The following is a 27,794-nucleotide window of genomic DNA, read 5'->3' as shown; positions in this document are numbered from 1 at the left end:
CAACCCTATTTCATTTATGTATTTGACCAAAGTGCACAGAAAAGAGGGTTTTGGGCTCCCATGAGTGAATAAACGAGTTTAGTTTCACGTCGCACTCAGCAATATTCCAGCTGTATAGCAGCAGTCTGTAAATAATCAAGTCTGGACCAGACAATCCAGTGATCAACAGCATGAGCATCAATCTACATAATGGGAACTGATGACATGTGCCAACCATGTTAGCTAGTCTTGCTTAAGTCGCCTCTTACAACAAGCATAGTCGCAGTAAGGATAAGACTGGACTTCCCTGGTTTCAGTGAACACAAGATACGTCTTCACGGCTTTAATTTCCTGTATTCATTCCAATGATCCTGACATACCTTCCTCCGAGTCACAACTGTAAGGGTTCATTCTTTCAGTCAAGATGTCATCTGTGATGTTGATGATGTAGGCTGACCCTAGCTCTACCACTGTACCCTGTGTTGGAGGTGTGTTGTCAACATTGATACCATTGGAGATGGCAGATGCAGTCATCCCAACAGTGTTATTAGCTGTAACCTTGGCGTAGTATGTCTGACCATGGGTCGCCTTTCGGGACAGACCTGGAGGAAACACAAATTTGTTGAAAATTATTGGGACAAAACTTTCATCATTAGAATAGTGATCATGATTTTAAGATGTTCTTAAATATGAGAATGGTGCTATTAATATGTACCGTAGGTCAGATACTTGTTCACGTGACCGGCCAGCTTGACAGGTGGGAGGACGTCGTCAAGACCTTCATGGGATCCCACAGTGAAGGTGAACTCCTGGACCTTACTCTGGGCATCATAGAAACCTTCCCATGTGCATTCTAGGACAGAGAGTGGCTGAAAACAAACCACATTCATGAAGAAAATCGTCCTTGTGTTTTATAAAGGGATGCTTCATGTACACATGCATGCTTAAATGAAAAACAATTTTTGTACAAACCAAGATATAATCTATTTGTAAAATTCTATTTTGATCTCTGGAAAAATTCAAATGAACAAAAACAAATACGGCATGAGAAAGAGAAAGATAACATGAGGCATACTTGTATGTAACCGGGACACTTCAGCACGCCCTCTGTTGGTGGAGTGGTATCGATCACCAATGAAGGGGAGACAATACTAGATGACAGCCCGAGCTCATTCTCGGCAGTCACAGTCACTATGTTGGATTTGCCTGTGTCAAACAGAATAGAAGAAATTGTTTCATTGTAAACTGATGACGCTAACAATACAGATGAATAATGTCTGTACAATTATACCAGGCAAGCATCACATTTGCCATTGTCAGAGAAAAACACTGGCATATTCCAGTGAAGTCAGGGGTTAAAATATTCCATCACCCGAGGTCCAGGACAAGTCAGTTTTGGCAATCAAATAATGGTATCATACTTGTCCATGGGCTACTAGATAATTTCTGCTTACAATTTCAAACTGCAAAAAAACATGGATTTCATTTCATATTTGTTAAAAATGTAGCAACTGAATTTCACAATGGTAATCAAGTAGAGTTATCTTTCTTTGCCACCTTTCAATAAACACTCCAATAAACATTAACATCAAACACCACGTGGATTTATTCTTTGATAAATACAACATCTGACAAGAGAATGAACTTTAGGACACTGAGCAGTCTTTCCCCCAAAGCAATAAAAGAGTCAAGATGTCAGGTCCACAACAAAACTAGCCAGTGCTAACCTTTGGCGTTGGGGCTGATCCCTGTGGGCAGGGCCCCATCTCCTGAGGGTAGAAGGTCAACCTTGGTCCTGGCCTCAACATCTTGACCATGTGGGAAGGTCCCCACAGAGTAGTACATCTTCTTGACTGGACTCTCACTGTCCTCCACTCTCCATGATGTGGTCATGGAGTCCACCTCTGTCTGGTAGAGCAGGGTATTCGGATTCAGCATGGACTTGTTGCCCTCAGATCCAAAACTTGGTGAAGAAAAACAGTGTTAATGCAAATATATAGGACATGTTTGGTCTAAATACCTTCTTCACATACTTATTTGAAAAAAACAAGAAGACACAGTCATCAATATCCCCCGCATTTAGCTTCAGTTTCAGTCGACGTCAAACTTGTTGGCACGGAAATGCCAAAAATATTTTATTCAGAATTCCAAAACCATCAAAAGGCATCAGTACAACACTAGACCAATCTATGTGTCAAGTTTGGTGAAGAAATATTGAACGGTTTTAGAGTTCTGATCCGGAAAAGATAAATGCGCACGGACGGACAGGGTGCATTTTAATACCCCCTGCAAAATGCATAAAGGCGGATAAAAAATGATAATAAGGTGCAAGTACAATTGGTTACGTTCCTGGATGGTTGGAGTAAGAAAGGCTGGACTCCACTTTTAGCAATATTCCACCAGTATCAAGGCAGTGGACACCCAAATTGAGTTTCACACATTGTAGACAAGTGGGGAACTGAACTCAGGTTTTCAGTTGATGAGCTGACACTCTGACCACAAGGCTACCTCACTGATGGGATTGAGAGACAATAATGTAGTATCTTCTAAGAGATTTAGTTTCATTTGACGCCACACTCAGCAATATTACAGCTATAAAGCGGCAGTCTGTAAATAATCAAGTCTGGACCAGACAATCAAGTGATCAACAGTGTGATCATCGATCTGCGCTACTGGGAACCAATCACATGTGTCAACCAAAGCAGCGAGCATGACCAACAGATCTCATTAGTTGCCTCTTATGACAAGCATGGGTTGCTGAAGGTCTATTCTACCCTGTACCTTCAAGACTCAGAATCGTTTAATGGTCTATCTGTGAATGTACCATTTTGCCAACGCATCCTGGTAGCACATATTTTGCATATGAGAATATCTTTTATCTATTAACAGACGATTTTTCCATCAGTCATTACCACCCTATTTTTATCAACATATAATGATATCTACCAATTTTGAAAAATTTTGGCATAATAAGTTTACTTGAAGACAAAGCGCTGTGAAAAATTGGACACACATACCTTTCAAAGTTAATAGCAGGTGGTGTCTGATCAACAACAAATCCATCCGATGTTGACTCAAGGATGTTGCCAGCATTTGTGATGCCTCTGATGGTGGTGTAGTAGCTGATGCCGGGGACGAGGGGCAACACGGCCTGACCGAACCCATAACTCAGAGAACCTGGAACACGAATAGATGACATGGTAATATCCATCAGTGGGAGCAGTTTGGCAGGGGCGGATACAGCTTTTGGAGAAAGAGCGGTGCACACCTCATTTTCACCCATTTTCAATGGTCATTTTATAAAATTAGAGGATAAAAGGTAAGAGGTGGGGTGCGTTACCTTCACCTCTGGATCCACAATGCTTGGCAGTATTGTATGGAATATCTGCAGCTTCATGGACACTGCATCTTGTAATGGACTTTTGAACAGGTTGGCTACAACAGTTTTTCGTATCGTGACCTACTGGTCTGCATTTGGAAGATACAAGTCGTACCAATTTTATGAGCATCAATAGGATGCTGACAACCCAAGTAAATAATCACGTGTGAGATGTAAAGCAACTACGACAGGAATCAGACACATAGGTGTCGGACTATGTTAAACACATACTGCTTGTGATAATTTAGGTTTTTCTTCTGGACTCTGTTCTGTCTAGATTATGTAGAGTGGCCTATGTTTTGGTTGGTTATATGCAAGGAAAGAATGACTAAGGTACAGTGGGATTGGGTGGTCAGACTTCTGACTTTGGTGACGAATGTCTGCATATTCCAACTGAGCAGACTAATGCCAATGACATTAATTTTTCTTTTTGTGTTTGTTGTTTAATGTCCCACACCGAAATATTCCTTCTATATATCAGAGGTCTGTAGAGGATCCAATCTGGACCAGACAATCCAGTGATTAGCCATGATACTAATGGTTTTGTGTGTAAAGGGGCAGTGGGGTAGCCTAGTGGTAAGGGCATTCGCTTGTTGTGCCAAAGACTTGGGTTCAATTCCATACATCAGTACAATGTGTGAAGAGGAATTGCTGGAAAACCTTGATATGAATATTGCTGGAATAATGCTAAAGGCGGCCTAAAACAAAAACTCAGCTGACTTGTGTGCAAAGCCTTGTCTACATACTTATGCCACATTTTAAGATGGAGGATGGAGTACAGCTGAGACACTTGGAGACATAGAGGATACTAAACGACCATCCGTGTAATACCATTTTTATTAAACAAGTTAATGATTTGGTACCATACGAGTGAATGCTTGATACTAAATCTTTAACGAGTTTAATAAAAATGGTATTTCATGGATGCAAGTTTAGTATTCTGTTTATTACTCGCAAACATAAATTGACACAACCTGCAACGAAATTGCCTACAGTGTGAGGACTCTTAGCTTTCTGCGAGTCAAGCAAGGTCTGTCAAAATGGCGACAGCGACATTAGCATTCTGACGTCATAACTTTGAACCATTTTGAAGTCATACGTCAAGCGATTTCACACTAGTGAAATACTGTCGTACAAATATTACATTGCAGTATCTTCCACGGGCAAGTAATAAAATTTAATAAAATATTGGGTGGAATATCTTGGTCTGCTGCAGACAAATGTAACATCAATTACCAGGGACATTTGATTGCTTCTCCTCATGAACAAGGCCAGCCTTGATAAATGGTTGTACTTCCTCGCCACCAGGTGTCGTCCCTACAGCCCAGTCATAATATGTCACACCATGCTCTTGACTCTCAAAACCAGCAAACTGTACGGTTACAACTCCTGCGTCCTTCTGGTAGTCGATGTCAACACCGATACTTTGTGATGCTGTTTCTGTGGCGTCAGCGCCATCAATGGCAATACCTGTAACAGAAAATATATGAGAACATCTTCTTAGCAAAGTTCTGGGAAGATAAACCAGCACTTGTTTAAAATGTATAACAGACTGTCACTCTCTCTCCTGCTAAACATGTCACTGGGAAAAACAACAATGGTAGGTTCTATTCCAATAAATACACCAAACATCATGTAATGAATCTACATCAATCCTGTTTTCATCAGTGTCATATTTTTTCAGCAGAACAACTGACTTTACACGTACTTGACGCACAGAGAAAGGAACAGCTAGGTGTGTGAGAAAGGATGCAGACAGCACAGCACAGGTTAATGAAAAACAAACTTTTTCATCACTTTTGCTAGTACTGTCCCTTTCTCTCAACTCCTCCCTCGTAACAAACAGTGAACTGTGTCACTCTTTTTATGAAAGTTTAATTTTGTTGATCAACTTTTTTTCATTTTCAGTAAAACAATTCTGCAAAAAACTTGCAGATTTGGTATGATGTTTTGATTACGAATATTTCATATTTTAGGTTTATTAGTTTTTGAGTTAGATTGCAATTCATCGTTCTGCTCTTGAAACAAGCGGACTATAAGCTTACAGTTTTGCTGACATTTGATATCACTGCAATTGCATTGTGAGTTATAGACCAGATTATGACATAGTAAGAATCATCAAATGGATTTTTCTTGCATAAATGTTTCTTGTTAATTTTGATACTGAAAATGAAAATGCGTAATCTCATAATAGATATCCACATATCCTGTACCTGGCTTGTCTTCATCAACTACCCGAATAGGATTGGAGGTCAGGATCTCACTGGTCAGCCCAGCACCATTGGTGGCCTTGACAGTGACATAGTACAATGGGGTCATCTTTTCAGGGTCGGTCAGGGTCAAGGTCAGACCATTTATATACTTGTCCTTATTCGCACCAACATCCATCCAGTTCAGGACATCAGTTCCACCTGTAAATAAAGGACACAGATAATCTGAGATATTTATGGTATTTATAAGAATCTTTTCCCATATTGTATGAGGTGACAGATATGTCCGAGTGGTCAAGTTTTGATGGCTTGGTTCAGATTATGCCACTGCATAGAGGAATGTTCATGTTGTTGATCACTGGGTTGTTTGGTCTAGAATATTTACTGATCATCACTGTGTATATGTGTATATGGAACACTGTGTTAAACAACAAACTTTTAAAATATTCTTTTTTTAAATTTACGTAAGTTTAAACATAAAATCTGGTGTGCTTCTTTTGAGCAAACACACTATGATGAATTTAAATTTGTCTGCACAACAGTGAAACAAATCATTTATACTTGAAAAGTTTTGACAGAATATTATGGTAGAAACTATATTGAAAACTGATGAGTCAGTCATCCTCCAAATCACCTGGTTTGTTTCAGAACACATAGGCTGCTTCCACTAAAACCATGCCTATTGGTTTCATACAGGGCAAAATAGGATGTATCCTCTAACATAGCAAGTTAATCCCATCCAAGGCAAGATACACCACATGACCCCCATCAACCTCAACAATCTGACATGAAGGTTAGATAACTTAGTTTAACTTCACATGACGGAGACGATGTACTGACCTTCAGTGGTTCCGACAGCAATGGAGTATGAGCTGATGCTACTTTCATGATCGGTGGCATACCACGTGGCCATGATACCACTGTTGTCCGACTGGATGACATAGCCATTGATCAACTCTTCAGTGCTGCCGGAGAAGATGCCAACATACACCCACTTCATCTGCAACCAAAATGAAATAATGGGTAACAACTGCAGCAATTCACACACACCCTTCCCATGAGATAGTGTTAAGACTAGGTGTATGCTAGCTTGATTTTCATTCATTCTGAGGCCTGAAGACCTTGTAGTGGATGTTAAGGTTTTTGTCAGGTTGCTCAAACTGATGACTGACAGACTGACAGTTTCTCACCTATCATGGGTGAGTGAGTATGGCCACATTTAATGATATTCCAGCAATATTATGGCACGGACAGCAGAAATGGGCTTCATACATGTCAGGAATCGAACCCAGGTCAATGGTGCACAAGTCAACCCTTTAACCACTAGGCTACCCCACCATTTCCCTACCCTACATTGGGCATCTTGGAATCACAGTTGACTGTTGTAACATTTTGAAGTTTTCAGAAGCTAGGATGAGTGTGGAATGTATTGTATTACTGAAGAACCAATAAAAGGATGAAAATAATCAGCTGATCCAGGTACTGTCAAGGTACATAACTGTGCACACCAAGTTGTATTGAAGTTGACAGGTGTCACTATTCATTCATATTACTTGTGCCATATTTTCACCCTTTTTCAGCTAAACACCTAACTTGCATCTGCAAGTGTATATAATGTACACTTGTTGGCTCACCTTGTTCCAAATACAAAGTACTATTCCAAACTGACAGTGTTTCAATAACACAAATTATAGTGGAAAGACAAGAGTATGGAAAGGTTTTGTCATGTTTTTTCACCATGGTAACAGTGACAGTGCCAGGTAAACTTCCAAATACCAAGTACTATTCCAAACTGACAGTGTTTCAATAACACAAATTATAGTGGAAAGACAAGAGTATGGAAAGGTTTTGTCATGTTTTTTTCACCATGGTAACAGTGACAGTGTCAGGTAAACTTCCAAATACCAAGTATGATTACAAACTGACAGTGTTTTAATGACACAAAATATAGCTGAAAGACAAGAGTATGGAAATGTTTTGTCATGTTCTTTTCACCAAGGTAACAGTGACAGTGTCAGGCAAAGGTTTTGGCAGTTTACTCACCTGAGGTTTTGAGTTGTCCAGAAGGATGCCATTGGTGTCGTATGTGGCAACTGCTCCAGCTCTGTTGACAGCCCCTACCCTGATGCTGTAGAGAGCTCCAGGCTTGAGGTCAAGCCCCGAGTGACTCACGCTGGTGCTGAGTGGATCAGTGATGGTGGCCCATCCAGTGGCTGGAAGGACAGTAAATGGTATTATTCATATGTAACATACTTCTTCAGACATACAAACTTTCATGTTATTTATCTTTAAACACAGGTTAGTATAGGTATCCCGTCAGAAATACATAGCTTCTTTTTCAGAAGAAACCCTTGAGGTACATATTTTGTCGTTTAATGGCATATTACGCTATATTTCAGCTTTGTGGAGGTGGTCTGAAAAAATAATGAATCCGGACCAGATAATCCAGTGACCAATGACATAAGCATCACTGCTTTGTGTAAGAGGTGACAAACTGATCAGGTGGTCAGGTTTGGTCATTTGCCTGTCATCACTAGCACACACTATCTACCAGTTGTGTCAGTGGCCCAATGCAGCCTGAATAATTTTATCGATCACTTATTTATTTATCGCCTTCAGAATCATATCCTGAAGATGCAATTGATCGTTTAAAAACATTCGGTTTACCATCAAACTACTTCCATAATGAACATGCTTATAGCAAACTGACAGAATAACAAAATATCATTTTCTTCGCATTTTAGTAAAAAGAACAGAAATATATAAATCTAAAATTAACAGCAGCTTGATGTTATTGCAGTATGTGCATGTATAGATGTTATAAAATACGCTTTACAAACTGTGTTTGCATTAAAGCAGAAACATTCCTTTTTTCGCAAAAAAGACTAATAAAACCATGCAAACAATATTTTGCACACGTTTTGGACGCCTAGATTCTGATCTACATAATTTTAAAAAGTACCTTAAAACCGCAACATACAGACAAACAACAAAGTTTAACATGATTCAGGATTCCACTGAAAATTTCACGTGCAAAAGATTTGGACTATATATTTATAATTTTATATCTGCATGCACTCGTACAAAACCTACCACGATCACAGCACTGACATATTTTAGAAAAAAGAATACACAATGCGCACTGTCTATTTCAGATTGACTGGGGACCGACTAAAGAGTCCGAATTATGCAGCAGTCCAAGTTACACATATCGATGCCTGAAGGCATTAGTCCCTGGTCAAGGGGTTGGAGAACTGGGGCCCGTTTCACAAAACTCTCGTAAGCCTAAGGTCTCGTAACTTTTCTCGTAGCATTGGTACCTCCTATACTGAAACATAGAAAGCAGGAATGCTACGAGGAAAGTTACGAGATCTTAGGCTTACGAGAGTTTTGTGAAACGGGCCCCTGATGTTGTGTTGGCAGGAAGATATTTACTGTAACATGGCTGATGAATTAATGCTAACTTAGATCACTATTCCCAAAGTTAAACAATACAAACATCAATTATTGTGTGTGTGAAAATTGAGAAATGGGTTGTTTATTCAAGGTTTATTGTCCAAACAGACTATCTGCTCTGAAAATAAGACAAAATACCCAAACCAGCATGGTTTATTGGCCAAGCAGACTTTCTGCCCAGTCTGGATAATAAAGCACTGTTTTTACATGCAACGTTAACTACATTCTTGGGCTGAATCTTTGGGCCAAAATCCAAAATAGTGAGAGTTCAAGATACAGAGCTTTTTCACAATGACAACTAAAAAATATTACGTCATTGACATAGGTTCAGTCTGATTTATACAGCAATCTGAGAAAGACAGAGTCCAAATTGGACAGAGTGCACTGAAATTTAAGCAATTTAAAAAATTAATCCTTGTACAGTTTACTGTAGTGCATCATAAAATATAGGTGCAATATTGTATTACACACATGTACCTGGGTGGATTTGATGCTTGTTTCCCTGGTATCGTTGATACACTTGATATTTGTAATGGTCAATACCAGATTCATCATCATAAAATCGGAAGTTGGCCTCAACAGTGGTAGTAGAGAACTGGAATTCAGAATATAATATTAGCTGATTACAACACCACTGTTATCACATGAACAATACTTACAGCTGTACCAGGTTAGCCCCTATGGATTCTGGGTAAATGGCACCAAGACATGGAACCTCCATATAAGGAAGCGGTAAGAGGTGACAAAACGGTTGGCCGACACACACACACACATCATAACTTGATGCTCAATTTGTTGTAATATGGTTTATTTGTTTCTCATTTAGTGATGCACTCTGCAATATTCCAGCTATATGGCAGTGGTCTGTATATAATTCAGTCTATATGGAATTTGGGATGCAATGACGTGTCAGCGAGCCAGACCACCCGTTCCCATTAGTCACCTATTACAACAATTACAGTTTGCTGAAGATCAATTCTAACAAGGATCTTCACAGGTAATCATTGTATGGTGAACAATATAGTGTTGCCCCCAGTATTAATCTTTGGTTAGCTTAATTCAGATTTTTCTTCCTGGCAAAACAAAAGACGTCTGGACGACATCCTCTCACCTGGAAATCTGCATCCTTTCCTGCTTCGCCTCCATCTCCAAGGAATGCCATCCTTGGTGGTGTAAGGTCCACAACAAAGCCATCAGTGGAGTCTTCAGTGCTGCCAAGGGCATTGTTGACAGCCCGCAACTTTGTCTTGATCACATCACGATGACTCAGACGGAAGTTGTGCCACTCGACCTCACGCGTGTCCTTTGAGAGTGTTCTCCAACTCCTCAACACCTCAAAGTTGTCTGATAGGTTCCTGAAGAAGATTCAAGGTCAAAGAGACACGTGCATTAAGATTTAAGTATTTGATCATATTTCCATGCTGCAAAAAGCTGGAACAGAAATTTTCCCCCAAAAAATATTTCTCTGGATATGGTGGATGTTTTGAATACTTTGTTGTGTTAAAGAAAATAGCATGCATGATACATTGAGTGTTTCAGAATGAGTTACGTACCTGAGTCTTTTCATTTTCAAGTTATACTCTTTGGGTGGATGGGTGAGTGAGTGAGTGAGTGAGTGAGTGAGTGAGTGAGTGAGTGAGTGGGTGAGTTTAGCTTTATGCTGCACTCTGCAATATTGCAACCATATGGCAGTGGTCTGTAAATAATCAAGTCTGGACCAGACATTCCAGTGACCAACAATATGAGCATCGATCTGCGCAACTAAGAACCGATGACATGTGTCAACCAAGTCAGTGAGCCTGACCACCCATTCCATTAGTCACCCGTTACGACAAGCATAGTCGCTTTTCATGGCAAGCATGAGTTGCTGAAGGCCTGTTCTACCCCAGGACCTCCATGGGTCTATATTCTTTGGAGGGAGAAGACATGGTGAGTGTGTGAGTGAAAATCAGTTTACAATCAGGGGTTCAAAAATATGTCAAAAAGCCATATGCCACAGGGCAAGTGACTTCAAGAAAGTAACTTCTTCTGACTAATTTTCCACTTGCCCTGATTTTATGACACAATGTGTGATGATAATGTTTACTGGACTATTTATCGAAGAATGATAATTTCACTCTCTACTAGCTCTACTTATTATTACTGCTAACTTTAATAGCTTCACTATGAGCAGATATGAAATTACATCCAAGATTATTTGCAGTTTCAAACGATCATCAGAGGAAATTATTTAGTAGTTCACAGACAGATAAGATACCATTGTTTGTCCAAAATGAAAAATGACTTGTCCCGAGCATCGGGCGATGGGATTTTTGAACCCCTGACAATGCTTTGATCAATATTCAGGCTGTATAACAGTTGGGCACACCAGAATTGGGCTTCCCACATGACTTCCTAGAATGCAACAGTTGTCTTCTACGGACATAGTCTCAAAGCCTAATTTAGATGTAGAATACAGTGTGATGATGAAGACTGTCAACTACTGATATGGCTTACCAAAACAGAAACATTGCTAACGAAAGACAATGTGCATTTTCATACTTTTCAGTTTTAATAAACTGAACACAAAGGATGCAATATTTTGACAGAACCCAGAAGAATATTTAACTGTAGTTCCCTTAACTCATACCAAAATGAAGCATACTGTATCATGGACGACAACTTCTTGTTTATTGCACACACTAATGACCTGAGCAGACCAGGTGTAGCCCTGAATATGTCACTCGATGCAATAAACAACAAGTTGTTATTCATAAAGTTGTATTCTTCATTACTGACTCACCAACTTGTAGAATACCAATGAAACAATCAACACATACCTTGCCCGAAGTACTTCCACGGCATATTCTCTTATGTCAGACTCAGGGTCCGAGTAGCCCCTCCACTGGGTGGCAACTGTGGCTACATGTTGGCTGTATGCAGTGTCAGCGAAGTTTGCACGTCGTCCATCCACCACATCGCCAGTCACAGGAGGGGTCAGGTCAACAATCACTGAAAGAGAACAGTTAGTGAGTTGTTTATCCGTTCAATGCCACACTTCTAGTCATGTTCCAGGCATGTCATCTGAGTAATCATCTTGTTCAAACTGAAACAATTTAAAAAATTGACCCATTTTGTACTAGGAATGAATTCTTTCCCAGAATTCCCATCAGGAGGAATCATTATATTGAATTCCCATTGGGAGGAATTATTAACTAGATTTCTGGTGGGGAGAAATCATTATCCTGAATTCTTGTGGGGAGGAATCATTACATAGAATTCCCATTGGGAGGAATTATTAACTAGATTTCTGGTGGGGAGAAATCATTATCCTGAATTCTTGTGGGGAGGAATCATTACATAGAATTCCCATTGGGAGGAATTATTAACTAGATTTCTGGTGGGGAGAAATCATTATCCTGAATTCTTGTGGGGAGGAATCATTACATAGAATTCCCATTGGGAGGAATTATTAACTAGATTTCTGGTGGGGAGAAATCATTATCCTGAATTCTTGTGGGGAGGAATCATTACATAGAATTCCCATTGGGAGGAATTATTAACTAGATTTCTGGTGGGGAGAAATCATTATCCTGAATTCTTGTGGGGAGGAATCATTACATAGAATTCCCATTGGGAGGAATTATTAACTAGATTTCTGGTGGGGAGAAATCATTATCCTGAATTCTTGTGGGGAGGAATCATTACATAGAATTCCCATTGGGAGGAATTATTAACTAGATTTCTGGTGGGGAGAAATCATTATCCTGAATTCTTGTGGGGAGGAATCATTATATAGAATTCCCATTGGGAGGAATTATTATCCCGAAGGCTGGTGAGGAGGAATTTTTACCCAGATTTCTGGTGGGGGGAAATCATTATCCTGAATGCTTGTGGGGAGGAATCATTATATTGAATTCCCATTGGGAGGAATTATTATCAGAATGATGGTTGGAGGGAATTATCATCCAGAATTCCCATGCTGACTCAATTAATTATTACCCTTTTGGCTAATCTCATATAATCTTTCACACCACACCAATAACTGATCTTACTGCAAAACTATTTTACACAGGAATAGTGTTCATTAGTAGAAATTCAACTTACCCCCATCGGATGTTGACGTCACATTTAGTTGTTTATGTCCGGCGTTGAAGGCCGTCACATTGAAAGTGTATCGCTTGCCGTGTTCCAACAACTGGTCAGTGGGCATTTCCAGGCAGGTCTCATGGATCTTGTGGTCAACATCGACTGGCTGGGAAACGGCGATACCACTGTCGTTCAAGACAATCACCTCGTAGTGAGATATGCCAGATTCAGGGTCGTAGAAGTCGAACCAGTTTGCACAGATCTGATGAAATGCAAATTTATAATTGATATATGGGCTTCACACATAATACACATGTGGGGAATTGAACCTGGACTTTTGGCATAAAGAGTGAACACCTTAACCACTAGGTACCCCACCACCAACAACTCGTGAGCAAAAATACCAGGAAATATTATCTCTACCTTGTCTGCATCCTTTGTGAAGTTGAGGTCGTGTTTATAGACAGGGCCATCATAGACAATCCCAGCCACAGGGGGTGTAGCGTCGATGACGATTGGATGGTCAGCCACGCCCACTCGCATTAGATCAACTGCAAGACATCATGTTCAGGCTGATGTAGTAAACATTATTCCACTAACTTTTTGAAATCTATATTCTTATATTTACAATATTAGTTAACAATTGCAAGAATATGCAACAGTTTAGAAATGCAAATATGTAAATTTAAAGAAAATATATTCTGTAATAAACAGTCGACTTGGTTTACAGATTACCGAATTATTAAAATGAAAATGTGAAACAAAATACAGTAAATCCTCTAGCTGTTATACACTTAGTCTGTCATAAAGACTCTGAATTAAACATACCAAATACAGCCCATACAAGCCTAACATATGGGGAAAGTCTACGTTACCACAGTGTCTGTAAATGAAGGGGGCTCTGATCAAAATGATGTAAATATATCTAAGCTACAAGAACAATCCATACATCATGTTGATTATTTCAATTTTCTATACTCAGTAAGTATTACTTGTATGCAGAAAATGGTTTCATATTGACCATCAAATTATTTTGAGTGTAAATATAATGTTGTATACCATGGTTAATTGCTCGGATTTTGACCCACACAGGGGTACCTCCCGGAATCTGGTATGTCCTCTTTATACCATGTTCGCTGTGGTTGGATCTCTGCCACTCAAGATGGTAGCAGTCACGTGTTGTCTGACCGAGACAAAGGTCAACCTCCCGAATGTCTGATTCAGGATCGCTGTAAACAGATTTCTATGGTAATCATCATCATCTCTAATTACCAGCATGTTGCTCTTAAAAGTGAGTCAGCATGGTGTTATGCCGCTTTTAGCAATATTTCAGAACCATTACACCTGGGGACACCGGAAATGGGCTTCACACATTGTACCCATGTGGGGAATTGAACATGGGCCTTCAGTGCGCTGAGCAAACACCCTAATCACTAGGCTACCATCAGAAAAGTCAGATTTATGGATGCGAACGTTTTTATTGTGGATACCATGTTTCGGAGCTTGCTTCTTCATCACAAATTTGGCTTTTCTTATGCTTTCCACTTCTAAATGCACTTAAAAAATTTGGGCAACCATCGTTCCTGTTCCTAAAAGAGGTGCTGTTCATGAACACTGCTGAACACTGCTGTATTGACCTTTAAGCCCCCGTGGAAATAGTGGATTCACACAAATCAAAGTTCGACACAACAGTGTTAAACAGTGTCATAACACATGTCAATAAGAATATCAGTGTTTGCACACGAAAACCTGTGCATCATCTCAAATACGCAGTTAATTTGAAAGCTTGCGTAATTGCTGACACAATGCTACTGGGCCTCAAGTTCAGATAATCTAAGCTTGTAATTTGCTGTTGTTTAGTTTATTGTTTGCCAGTTAACTGTTCAGTGCTGATTAAATATCTGACCTACTGTACCTTGTTTTTTATTGCTATTAACCAATCACAGTTGATATCTTGAAAGTTGACTAAAGTTGACTCAAAAAAACCGTATGACACCAGGGAGTCATGATGACTCCCAAAATTTCATGTCTAGGGCAATATTACGTCATTACCAAAACTGAACAGATATGGTCTGGTCACAACATACATGTTATTGTATCTCATGATTGTTTTATCAGCAATCAGGATATGACCTTGTGATTTATCGACATCCTAATTCAGAATTATGCTCGTGGTCCAATTGACAGATCTGGATACGTAAAAAATCACACTTTAATCAGAGTATACTCTCATGCAATAATACATATGGACTTTGCTAGATGTTGTGGATGTGCCATGAAACACACCTTGCGTTGTATTTCGCTGTGATGATGTTGGTATCTTCATCATACTCCACATCATATATTTCATGTACAAACGGCTGTGTGTTGTCGATGCTTAGTGGTGTGGTGTGGCAGATGGTTGTCACAAGTGGCCCTCCATAGTCCACGTTGTTCAGGGCTCTCAGTGTCACGTAATATTTCCCATCTGCAAACATAATGAGTGAGTGTGTATGGTTTTACACCACTTTTAGCAATATTCCACCAATATCTCACACTAGAAAGGCTTCACAGATTGTACCAATGTGGGGAATTGAACTTGGGTCTTTGGCATGACAAGCGGATGTCTTGACCTCTAAGCTAATCTGCTGCCCCTTATCATTAATAATATATGCATATGATAGTGGCAATTACAATTTCAAAAGGCCTCTATTTAGTAGTGGCAAAAATTTGGAACCATATGTCATTGAGGTTAGCATTACTGAAGAATACAAAATCTCCTGAACTTATGTTTTATGAAAAGTTTCAAAAACAAAAAAGAAGAGTAGATTTACGACTCTATAACCAGATCAGACATTTTCAGCTAATTTGCCAGGAGTGAGTGAGTATAGTTTTACACCACCTTTAGCAATATTTGAACAAATCCATTCAGTGAGCACAGGAAATGGGTTTCACACATTGTTCCCATATAGGGAATGGAATGCTTTACCCGGAAGAGGATTCAATCCTTTAGGTAGATTTGTGATGACTCCACTGTGTGTCCACTCAGACCGGTCAAATAGGTGCTTGTGAGGGTCATGATGGGGGTGGACGAACTCCTCACAGATCTGTATTCCCACAGTCAAGGAGTAGCCAAGGATGTCAGATTCTTTGTCCATGATGCCATCCCAGTTCGCTGGATTATTAATGCAGATTAAGGTTTTTGTTTCCTTTTGACATCCATGGTCAACTGGTAACCACGGAAACCACATGTTACAAATCAATTCTATTAGTATTAAAAACATTTCTGTTTGTTTCATCATTTTTATGTCAGTAAAATTGAAGAAATCAGAGAAAACGAGTTTTAAATTTTTCACTACAAATAGAAACTTAAAACACTTCACAAACATGGAAGTCTTTCTTTGGAATTGAGTAAATTAAAACTGCATGCATAGTTTCATTTTCATAACACAATTTATAGATATGTCCATACAAAGTAACTTTAATCGTTATGCTAATTATGCTAATGCTAATAATTCTGAATGTTCTTACATGAAAAATTCAGATATATCAATAAGTGACATACACAATGAAATCAGTTAATACAAAAGATGAAAACTTTTGCTAATGTTTAGTCATATTTTGAATATCACCATACTTGTTCATCCTGACAGTTCCATGAAAGCATTCACATTTATTCCTCTTACTAAATTTTTGAGGAAAAATATATCAGTAGTGTTTGTCAATGAATGAGAAACAAGGTCCTTTTTCATTGACTGTGTCCACAGGTAATAATATCCAAACATTCATTAAACTAAAAATCAAGAACTACATGCTGCATAAAATACCACTGAACCGAAACATCTGGTATTATCCATTGTTTTCGTTACCTCTTTCTTTAGATATTAACCAACATGACAAGTCTGCATTTCAACTTTATTCTATTTTTGTGCAATTGGTGTATCACTGAAATCAGGTAAAGGCCATGATACATAAATGTCTACATACCAGCCACGAATCGGTTGGCTCTTGTATAGCGCAGATCTGTCAATGGTTCATCGCCATTAAAGAGGGTCATTGAGCCAGGGCCATCATGAATAGTTCTGAAAATGATTAAGACACTCAGTGAATGATCAGAGGATACTGGCACAGATAAGGGGCACAACTGTGAATAGTGACTGTGGGTTAAGTTCAGTGTGCAAAATAGTTTCTACATTTTGCCAGCCAGTCTGTCTATCTATGTCTGAATGTTATTAGTCCACAAAACAATTCACTATCCCGCAATTTGAATCTAGAAACTAACCAAAAGATTTATATAACAGATGAAAATAAGATTGACATGGCAAGAGTTTCATCATTAAGCTGCTAATATGATGAATGTGTTTTTCAGGCCATAATCTTGTCTGTGTATTTAACTTATTTAACCTAACAAGTTGGAGACAGTGATATATTTACAACATAATCCAGTAAAATTCCAACTGCCAGTCGGGCCAGTGACAGTGGAGATTTACTGGCCCTACTGGATTTTACTAGCCGCAGACTAACAGGCCAGTGGCCATTTCGTGCACTGGTCAAGTTACCAATGTGTGACTTCACTCTCTCTAATGACCCTGTTTCCTGACAGCATGGGTCCTGTATATGCCTTAGGTCACTGGTTTCCTAACTCATTTTCTTACAGGAGGCAATGACAAAGATTGAAACTGAGGCTTAGTAAGTCTCATCTTTTCTTTGTAGTGTTTTCTTCACAGTAAAGAAGAAAGCTTTCCTTCTAAATGTGATTACTGCAAAGCATAAGTAAGTGTCCATTTACATTTTTCACGTGCACATTATAGTTTATCACTGAAAACACTTTTAGTTGATGTCATATTTGTTTATTGTTTTACCTGTGGTTCTTGACATCACCATCAATTCCTCTACATCTGTCTTCCCAGTCTGGGCGGTCGTCAGGTACAATACTGGTACAGGTGGATACCTCCAGCATGTCCACACTGACATTTGCAACAGGGCCTGCAAATACACGCAGCGATAAGCCCACATCTTATTCTCCTTGAAAACCATGGTATCCATGAAGGATACTATAGGGTTACAACTGGTCTTCAGTGATTGTCCCCTTAATGTAAAAACCGAAGTGGGCGGGGCTTATCGGCCTGGACTGGATTGGTCTATTGGTCTTCAGTAACCCATGCTTGTCTTAAGAGACATGTGACTACAACAGGTGGTCAGGCTCGCTGACATGGCTGACACGTCATCATGTTGCTGTTGCATGGATAGATGACAACACCTGGAATATTGCTGAGTGTGGAATTAAACACCAAACCAACCATTCATAATCATGGTATTAGTGTTGGAGGAGAGGTCAGGCTGCAGAATCAGGGCCCTGATCCACAAAACATTTGTAGCGCCATGCCATTCACAACCCTATGATAAAACTATAGAAATGCTACAGGTCATAACATTACAAACGCTTTGTGAATTGGGAGCCAAATCCAACCTCTGGAAAAAAAACTGTTAAACATAATATTAATTAGACATCGTAAAAGTCTCCTCAATCAACACCAGGGTATTGGCGATTGCTGGATTCAGATCACTTGCTGCTTGAGGAGTTTTGAAATGCCTTGGCCATGTGAAGGTGTATCAATCAACACCTGAAGTATGTGTGGGTAATGCAGCATTCCACCGTTGAACAACAAGACCAAACCATAAGACAGGACAAATACGTCACAGTGCTATATGACAACATGCATAAGCATTGTGACGTCATAAGCATTGTGAGGTCATCGGCAGAGTTAACAGTTAAGCCTTACTGTTGAGTTCAACCTGATGAGGGGGCTAGGATAAGCCCCGAAACGTCGTAAAATAAACTAAAGAAGTTGCAATCCATAGTATTTGTCCTGTATTACTATGCCAACTTCTATATGCCATTGAAGAAGAACAAAGCAGCTTACAACACTGTACCTGGTTCAGGTGGGGTCAGGTCCACCACAATGCCTTTACTGTGTAAGATGTTCTCGTACATGAGGGAGTTGATGAGGTGGAGTTTGAAGTAGTACATAGCCTGGTGACGCAGAGACAGGTCCTTGTACACAAACTCATAGGCAAGCCCAACTGCCAGACGCTCATAGTGGGTGTATCGTCCAGACTGCAATATTAGGATACAAATGAAACCCCATAAAAATATCCCATGAACTGAAATTGAAGACCTTATGGTTACGTTGTCCACATGACAAGCACAAGTGACAGTGTGCAGATTCCACACCCTGCTACAAAAATAGCCAAAGACTGAGTGCAAAAGATATTAAATAGTTTGAATAAACCTCATCAGAGACTGTTCAATGGATTATTATTTGGTCTCTGATATTTTGTAAATATTTTTGTTTGAAACAGATGACAAAATTCCTTACCACACCATTGTTTGACTTGAATGTACATGCTGAAGTGTGTCTACATTGTAATGTTTCACCTGCTGCAACTAAACTGGCTGCAAGTGCATATATGTGGCTTGCACATACCGAAACTGTCTATCTAAAACAGTACTCACACTTGATATCTTGTAGTCGTGCCCTTCAATGGCCTCCAGGAGTTCACACTCGCCACTCACACCGTAGTCATAGTTGAAACTAAGGCACTTGGTCTTCGGATACTTCATGCACTCCTTGGCACATTTACCTGCATGGTTCATTTGGGTGAATGTTGCAATGACTGGCCCTGTCAATCGGCCTTCCTTCAGACCAGTGAAGTGTTCCAGAGCAACATGACCCACTGGGTCGCTTGAAGCTGAAAATACAAAATACAGAAACATCAGAATGTGTTCCAGTTGAACACAAGACATCCAGCTCTCAGGTGTGTAGCAAGCCAACTTTTTTGAGCATGCCTGATAAGATAGATTTATGTTTAGATAGTGCTGATGACTTGCTCAAACTTTTTAGCAACAATCATGTATAAGCCAGGGCTTTTTTTCATAATGGTAGCTTTGTTCCTGTACTCTGATGCAGTGTAATGACTGTACACCAGACCTTGCTGTATACCCATAGGCCAGAGTCCCAGGAAGGAAAATGTTCCACCACTGTGTGTGTTGTGTGTGTGTGTTTGTTGTGTGTGTGCTGATCCACTGGGATTCCATCACTAGCCATGGATATTCCATCTCTGATATCTCATTGATAACTCTCCACTATACCCTAGATGCATCTACAGCCCGATATTTTATTACCTCCCTTGGTGGGCTTTCCATCCAATCAGGTGTCTACGCTGGGACGTTGAGCGCCCCAAAAACTCACTTTCACATTTTTCAATTATATAACAGATTAATTTTCTTGTCACAATTCATGCAGAGGAACACTGAAAGCGGGAGTTCTTGCATATATTTTGTTACAGTTTCAGACCTGACAATTTGTCTGTATAATTTCCCCAAAATCTGAGCTGCACTGTGAACAAACCTTCATATCTGCGACCACTACTTTGTTGACACTGGCCACCATGGTTTAGCTGATAGACAACTATGAGAACATGGAGTCATAAAAGGGGAGGAAACAAAATTATGGGCCAAGCCGTAGATGCATCCAGAGTATACTGGAGCTTTATCGAATCATATACCTTGGAGATAGCGAGGATGTAGATACTCATGCTGTACAAGATTTTTCTCCCTCTAAACCAGAAACTAAATAGGATAAAAACAAGTACCCTGAACTTCTTTTGAATAACAATACAACAGGAATGAAAAACTGAACATCCTCTTCCAGGGCAGATGCTTTGTTGACTTCCAGTGACCTTGGGGACAGTCCAGGGTTATGTGAACAGTGGTAAAATTTCAGAACATTCAAAGAGTCCCAGAATCCACTGTGCAATACCACATCAGCGTTAAGAGTATTGTAAGTCAGTGTTAAAGTGTTAAAGTAGGGTAGATTCAGTAACCATAAGTTACTTTGTACATCTGAATCCTATTTGATGAGCTGATTAGATCAAGTGTTTGCGATGGAACATGTGGGACGCCAATGGCAGGAAAGGAGAGGCAACCCAAGCGAGCGAGTGATTCTACACTTGCAAAGGGATTCAAGTTTTCATGTATCATTCAAAGGGAAAGGGAGACAAGAATAGCATGTGTCAGGATACTGAAAATTGAACTCTTTTAGGGTACAAAATAGAAGCACAAAATGTTAAGGCCAGCAAAACAATTAAGAATTCCTTATTTTTCTGATTTACCCACCATCATAGGCCTTGTTGTTCCTAGTCTTAAGATCAATGGCATTGAAAGCAATGACTTCATCCGCAAAGATGCCTCTGCCCAAACCAACTCCAACATTGGACACTGCAAGATCTGAGTCTTCGTAAACCACAACAGAAGCACGAAGTTCTGATGGACTGCTGGTAGATTTGAAGTCTGCTGTCAGTCGACCACCCGGAAGTGTCACATCATATGTCGGAATACTGCATGTCACCTCTGACCTCACACCTGCACTATTCTCACCAAAAACGGTGAAATAGATTGGGATTCCGTGTTTCGAGAATCTCTGAAGAAAACAAAATGACAACATGTTACTCTCTAATAGTTTGACATTACCACAAATTATAAGTCTGTGTTGAGCCTTATTTCAGTCGAACCCCTGGATGTTGTTCAAAATGGAAACTACAAGGCAAAAAGCAATAAATTACAGATGGTTATGACTGAGACAAAACTATGAATCTGAAGGACCATCATGAAATGGGGCAACTCCGCTCAGTTACCTGTCAACCTTATCAGTACATGATCAACGGACAAATGAGACACAATGCAGCAACTGGCTTCAAGGCACAAACACAATTTTTTGACAAAACATAATTTAACACTTGCTTGCCATAAAAAGCAACTATGCTTGTCATAAGAGGCGACTAACAGGATTGGGTGGTCAGGCTCGCTGACACATGTCATCGGCTCCCAATTATGCAGATCGATGCTCATACTCTTGGTCACTGGATTGTCTGGTCCAGACTTGATTATAGACAGACCGCCACCATATGGCTGGAATATTGCTGAGTGCAGCGTAAAACTAAACTCACTCTTCCATTAAGCACATGTTGACATGTATTTTCAATTCACAAATCTTGTTTCACCTGTGTAATAATAGTAGAGGGTCCTCCAAGTCCGGCTTTTCTGAGCACATCGCTTAGACCGGGTTTGGTTCCAGCATCCAGAAAGAGTTCCACCTGACTTCTGTCATCCTGGGCTTGCACTGCTATCTCTATAGCAGGCTGAGTGTAGTCTCTTTCTGGGAGCTGTCGCACAGAACACTGGGTGGTGCTTGCTGCTCGCTTCGTGCGGGAGTTTCCCTGTCAAATAATTGTGATTAGGTTTTACAGTAATCAATGATTCATTATATCCAGGAATATATAAAATGCAAGCAATTTCATTTCAACTGGTCAACATGTAAAGAAAAATATTTCTCTCTTTGTTTTTGCTAATGTCTCTGATGCTGACAGTCCAAATTCCACAGATCATCTCCACCTAGTCAAATCTTGAATTTGCCTTCGAAACCAACAACCTTAAACCTAAGTATCTTGATGCTACATTGAAGCACATAAATAATTTTATTGCTCCTTCTTCTAGATGACCAATGGCACAATGTTTTACATACAGTTCTGTCTTCATATTGCAGGAACTGGGGTGGTGATTCATCCTTTTCTTTTTTCCCCACATCTATCATCCTCTTTCTAATGGTAGGTGTGGCATATCTCCATAGATTCTTGGAGAACAAGGTCTTCTTGATTCGTCCGATGAATGGAATCTTAATTTCCAGGGTAACCAACGCTCTGAGAACTAGCTCAATGGGAGTCAGTTCCAGGTCCATGTTGAGGCTGAAAAAGCAGGATAATACACTGCACATTGTACCCAAGGCTGAGTGTAGACGATGATGCTAAACTTTTCTCAGTGATAAAAGTCAGCGAGAGAGTTTTACACCACTGGTCTGGGGAGACCAGAAATGGGCTTCACACATTGTAACCATGTGGAGAATGGAACCCGGACCTTCGTCGTGACGAGCGAACACTGTAACTACAGGGCCATCCCATGCCCTCAATTTAGGGATCAGCCTAGAATGTAAATGTTTAAAAAACATTTGAATTATTATCCAAGCATCACGATTTATGTAACTTTGGACAATGACGTACAAAGTCCAAATCACAATAACAAAGATTTTTAGAACCTCAATCAGTTTGAGCTTGGCTCCCTTGACAGCCGGCAAGCAAAGGTAAAGAGTAAAATGAACCATATTTTCTTGTGTAAACACCTCCAAGGGATTCAACTGCAAAACATTTTTGTTTTGATTAGTATTCACAATAAAAACAATACTGCATCTCTGGTTATCAGAAATTCTGACAGTGATAAACTTATGACATAAAACATCACTAGACTCATGACATGTATCATGTCCATTTTTTTGCAAAATTACAAACAATAATGAAGAAAATATGGAATGCCTAACAAGTTATACACTCACGCTAGATCCAGTGGGAACTTAGAGAAGCCAACCTCAGCAGTGGACGGAAAGGCAACAGTCATGATGTAACCGTCAATTCGCAGTTTGCCGTACAAGATGGCGCCTACTCCGAGCTCACCGTACACGTGTGCATTAGCATAGGGAATAACTGTACCAAATGCTGTCATTCCCAGAATTCTGGCACCAACCGTGATATCCATTCCATAGGAAGCTCCGGCACCCCAACCTGGATAATATACACATGCTTATCATGGAATGTCTGTAAATGTTCTGCACGTGAGTGAGTGAGTGAGTGAGTGAGTGAGTGAGTGAGTGAGTGAGTGAGTGAGTGAGTGAGTGAGTGAGTGAGTGAGTGTTTTGTTCCTGACACTGAATATCAACAAGTGCAAAATGTCACTACATCAGTCACTTTATTTCACGTATAGTTCGTTCGGCTCAAAAGCGAACTGATGGATTGCAGTCTAGCTCGAAAACTAATAAACATAACATACTCAATGAAACGCTAATCATAATCAGACCATCATACCAACTCTGTGAGGGTTTTGAAGAATAATTTTCCTTAAAATAAAAAAAGTTCTAAAAAAAACTATTATAAAAATATTGACACAGTTCACTATTTGTTACGAGGGAGGAGTGCAGAGAAAGGGACAGCCAGGTGTGTAGGAAAGCATGGAGACGGCACAGCAGGGGTTACTGAATAAATAACTCTTTTGACACTTGTGTATGTGCTTCTTGAACACCTGGCTGTACCTTTCTCTGCACTCCTCCCTCGTCATAAACAGTGAACTGTGTCAAAATTTTAATGATTGCTTGTTAAACAACTTTTTTACTTTTCTGCAAAAACCTCACCGAGTTGGTATGATGTTCTGATTATAATCAGCGTTTCAATGAGTATGTTATGCTAATTAGTTTTTGAGTTACACTGCAATTCATTGGTCCGCTTTTGAGCCAAATGGACAATAAAATGTATTATTCAACAGATCAACATTTACCTCATCTCTTGACGGTGGCTTCAGTTCTACAGTGCATCAGGTAAAAATAGAATACAAGTAATTTACTCTGATTTATTGACTTCTAAGATCATATACCAACTGCTACTTACCAAATGTCATTGGTACTAAGCCACCCACTAAGAAGAATTGTTCGTATTCAAAAAACATGACACTGATCCGAGGGAATCCGAAGCTTCCCTGTAGGGTCAGATCAAAGGACTTGAAGGCTTGACCTGCTTCTCCATTAATGATTGCATTCAGGATTTCTGAATACTGAAAAAAACAACCAAATGCTCTTAGGACCATTCATAATTTATGTACAAAGAAAGTGACCCCTTTCCCCCTCCCCGACTCTCATCTTATGTACATATTCAATGACACCACCCTTAGTACAAGTTCACAAATGATCCTGGATCTACCTTCACAGAACAAAATGGGTGACCTCCCTTAAAATCATCATTTCCTTGAGTGCCATAAATTATGAATGTCCTGTATTTATTAAGAACTAAATGACTGAAGAAACAGACAGATAAAGGCTGACTGTTGAATACTGTGGCTTCAAACAATATTCACTTAATGAAATGGTGCAGACATCCTGTCCAAATGGTGGCATCATCACAAATACATGCGTAGGCATGTGATTCGTTCACCATTCTCGTTCAGCCAATTGGAGTTAAAAACTGAACTGATTTCCAATATAACCAAAAACGATTTACACCATCAAAAAACACCCTGTCCATTGTTTGAAAGAATTTATACTGGTTAAAATACGTTTGTGATATTGGTATTTTTATGATTGAAATTTCATCAGTGTGTCAATAAATAAAGAGATCGCTATTCAAAATTTCAGAATTTACACATATCCCTAACTTTTTTTTGACCAGTATAGAAATATACCAAGAAGCTTGTATATGCAGTGGAAGCTGTTTAAACCAGTACTTATAGGCACACTGAAGAAATAATCCAGTTTAGACAGCATGACAGATTGTAGAGCTGATGAACAATCCACGAACATTACTGAGGTTTATGCGGGTGTTGACAACTTGCCAGATTGGACAGACGCCGGTTTTGACAGCTTCCACTCTATAACTAGTTTTACACACAAAAAGCTGCATATTCGATATCTTGTTACTTTAGAAAAAACAGATAAGACTGATCAGATGAACAATAGATTACTAGTGAAAATTCTCACCAGTGCTAGAGCCAGGTCCCTGAGTTTTCTGGTCAGTTGAAGAGCTTGTTCAGGGTCGATATTCTTCGTATCAAACATGGCAATGACCTGACCAATGGTCATGTTGGCCAGTTTAGCCCCCAGCAGCTTGACCCCTGTTCCGGTGAGACCTTTCCCGACTGTGTAGGCCTGTCCTACTCTTCCTGCTATGTCCTTGGCATCACCAAGGATCTGCATTATCTTCTCACCTTCAACACAACATTGATCTAATCAAGACTTGGAAATTTAACAATAAATTGTATGTTTATATCCTTATCCCATCTCAAGCTTGTACTTTAACTCTTTAGTGCAAAAAACTGAACAGAAATGAACAGTAAACAGATGCAAGGCCTCTCGTTGTCCATTCGCCTATGCACTCCATGCTGCTACCCTGTACAGCCTCTGTGTCTCTTGAGAGGCAGGCCCCATGCTCTACTACCTGCTCATGTGTTAACCCATCTCTCATCATCCTCATTCTTGAAGCAAAGACATAAGCAAGGTATCAGGGAGGCCATCACATCAGATAGGATAACATACATACACAACTTATTGTTAAAATTCGAAACATTTAAACTTATTCTATCGCATGTCTTGTACTCTCCTTAATTTGACTAGAAGGAGAATCAAGAATCTTCCTACCTGAAATACAACATTGAAATATCTTTCAATGCCACATTATCAATCATCAAGGCAGTTTATATTAACAGTCCTTTCTTCCTATGCCAAAAATAGATAGGATTACCCGGTTGGAGAAAATCGAATGTTGGGAAAAACATGTCCGTCTTACACCAAACTATGAATAGGAACAAACCACTGTTCAGATCTTTCAGGCTACCCTAACACCATGGATGACACACGGTAGCTTTGTCAAAAGGAATCATCAAGGCTACAGCTCTGGACATGTCAGTTAAATCAAATTGGGCTTTGCTTGAATATGGAACCAAGGGTTTGTCAACATATCATTACACTAGAAGACAGGTTACTACATGATGAAGACGTCTGTAACAACTACCTCCTTCCATATTGACTGTGACATCTCCACTGGCCACCTCCCCAGAGTACAGGAGAGTGCCAGGATTAGCTAAACCCATTTCTTTCAGAGCAGTCTTGGTGTTGGTGGCAGAACCATCTGTGTCTTTGTACTGGAGGTTCATCGAGGCGTCTGCTTCCTGTAAGCCAAGGCAATTGTAGATTGTTATATGAAGCTGAGATTTATTTTGCTGATCAATAAACATTGCAAGTGTTCAAGTAAAGTGTTAAAGTAGACAAAATCAGTAAACAAAGTATCTTGGCATTGGAGGTTCACTGAGGTGTCTGCTTCCTGTAAGCCAAGGCAATAGTAGACTCTCACATAACGTGGAGATCTATCTTGCTGATCAAAAGCATTGCTCTTTTGAGAAAAAATATTTTTCCTCTGATTGAGTCTCATGATAATATTTCTCAAATGAGTATTACAAAATCAGAAAGGATAACCGTCTGACATTTCTCATGTAATATATTATGATGATGGTGTGCTCTAAGCAAGACATCAAGACAATCAACATGAGTTCAGAGGGACACCAACAGTGGGCGTCACACACTGTACCTACCCACCCTAGGTGATGAGTGAATGCTTTAACCACTGGGCTACCTCACCAACGCCTTAAAGGGAACTGACTACACAGCCCATCTGCCTTGAGGCTTTCTGTGTAATGTGATACATACTATATACACAGTTTCATATTCAAAAGTTAACAATGACCAATATTTTTAGGTAATTAGTTTCAAATACAAAAAATATTGTCCCAAATCTTCACAATCCCTAAGTTTACTTGTTCAGTGTCTATAACATCAAGGTGTGAAACATTTCTAAAGCAAAGGCACTTTTTTTTATAAGATAATGGATTGTTTGTTGTTTAATATGCACTCAGCAAAATTCCATTTAAAGATATGTAGCAGTGGGCTGTAGATAATAGAACCTAATCTTCTAATGATAGAAGTCTGAACCACACCAATCAATTGGTGGTGGTGATGATGATGATGATAATGGTGGTGGTGGTGGTGGTGATGATGATGATGATGATGATGGTGGTGGTG

General features: G+C 39.6%; 1 pseudogene; it reads right to left on the bottom strand.

Moving 5' to 3' along the window:
* Positions 1-27,794, bottom strand: part of LOC137268840 (uncharacterized) — a 93,134-nt pseudogene that overhangs the window by 32,204 nt on the left and 33,136 nt on the right.

Source organism: Haliotis asinina, chromosome 16 (genome assembly GCF_037392515.1).
Source record: "Haliotis asinina isolate JCU_RB_2024 chromosome 16, JCU_Hal_asi_v2, whole genome shotgun sequence".
Classification (NCBI taxonomy): domain Eukaryota; kingdom Metazoa; phylum Mollusca; class Gastropoda; order Lepetellida; family Haliotidae; genus Haliotis; species Haliotis asinina.
Note: the sequence above shows the minus strand (reverse complement) of the source record. Positions and strands in the feature narration are given on the sequence as shown.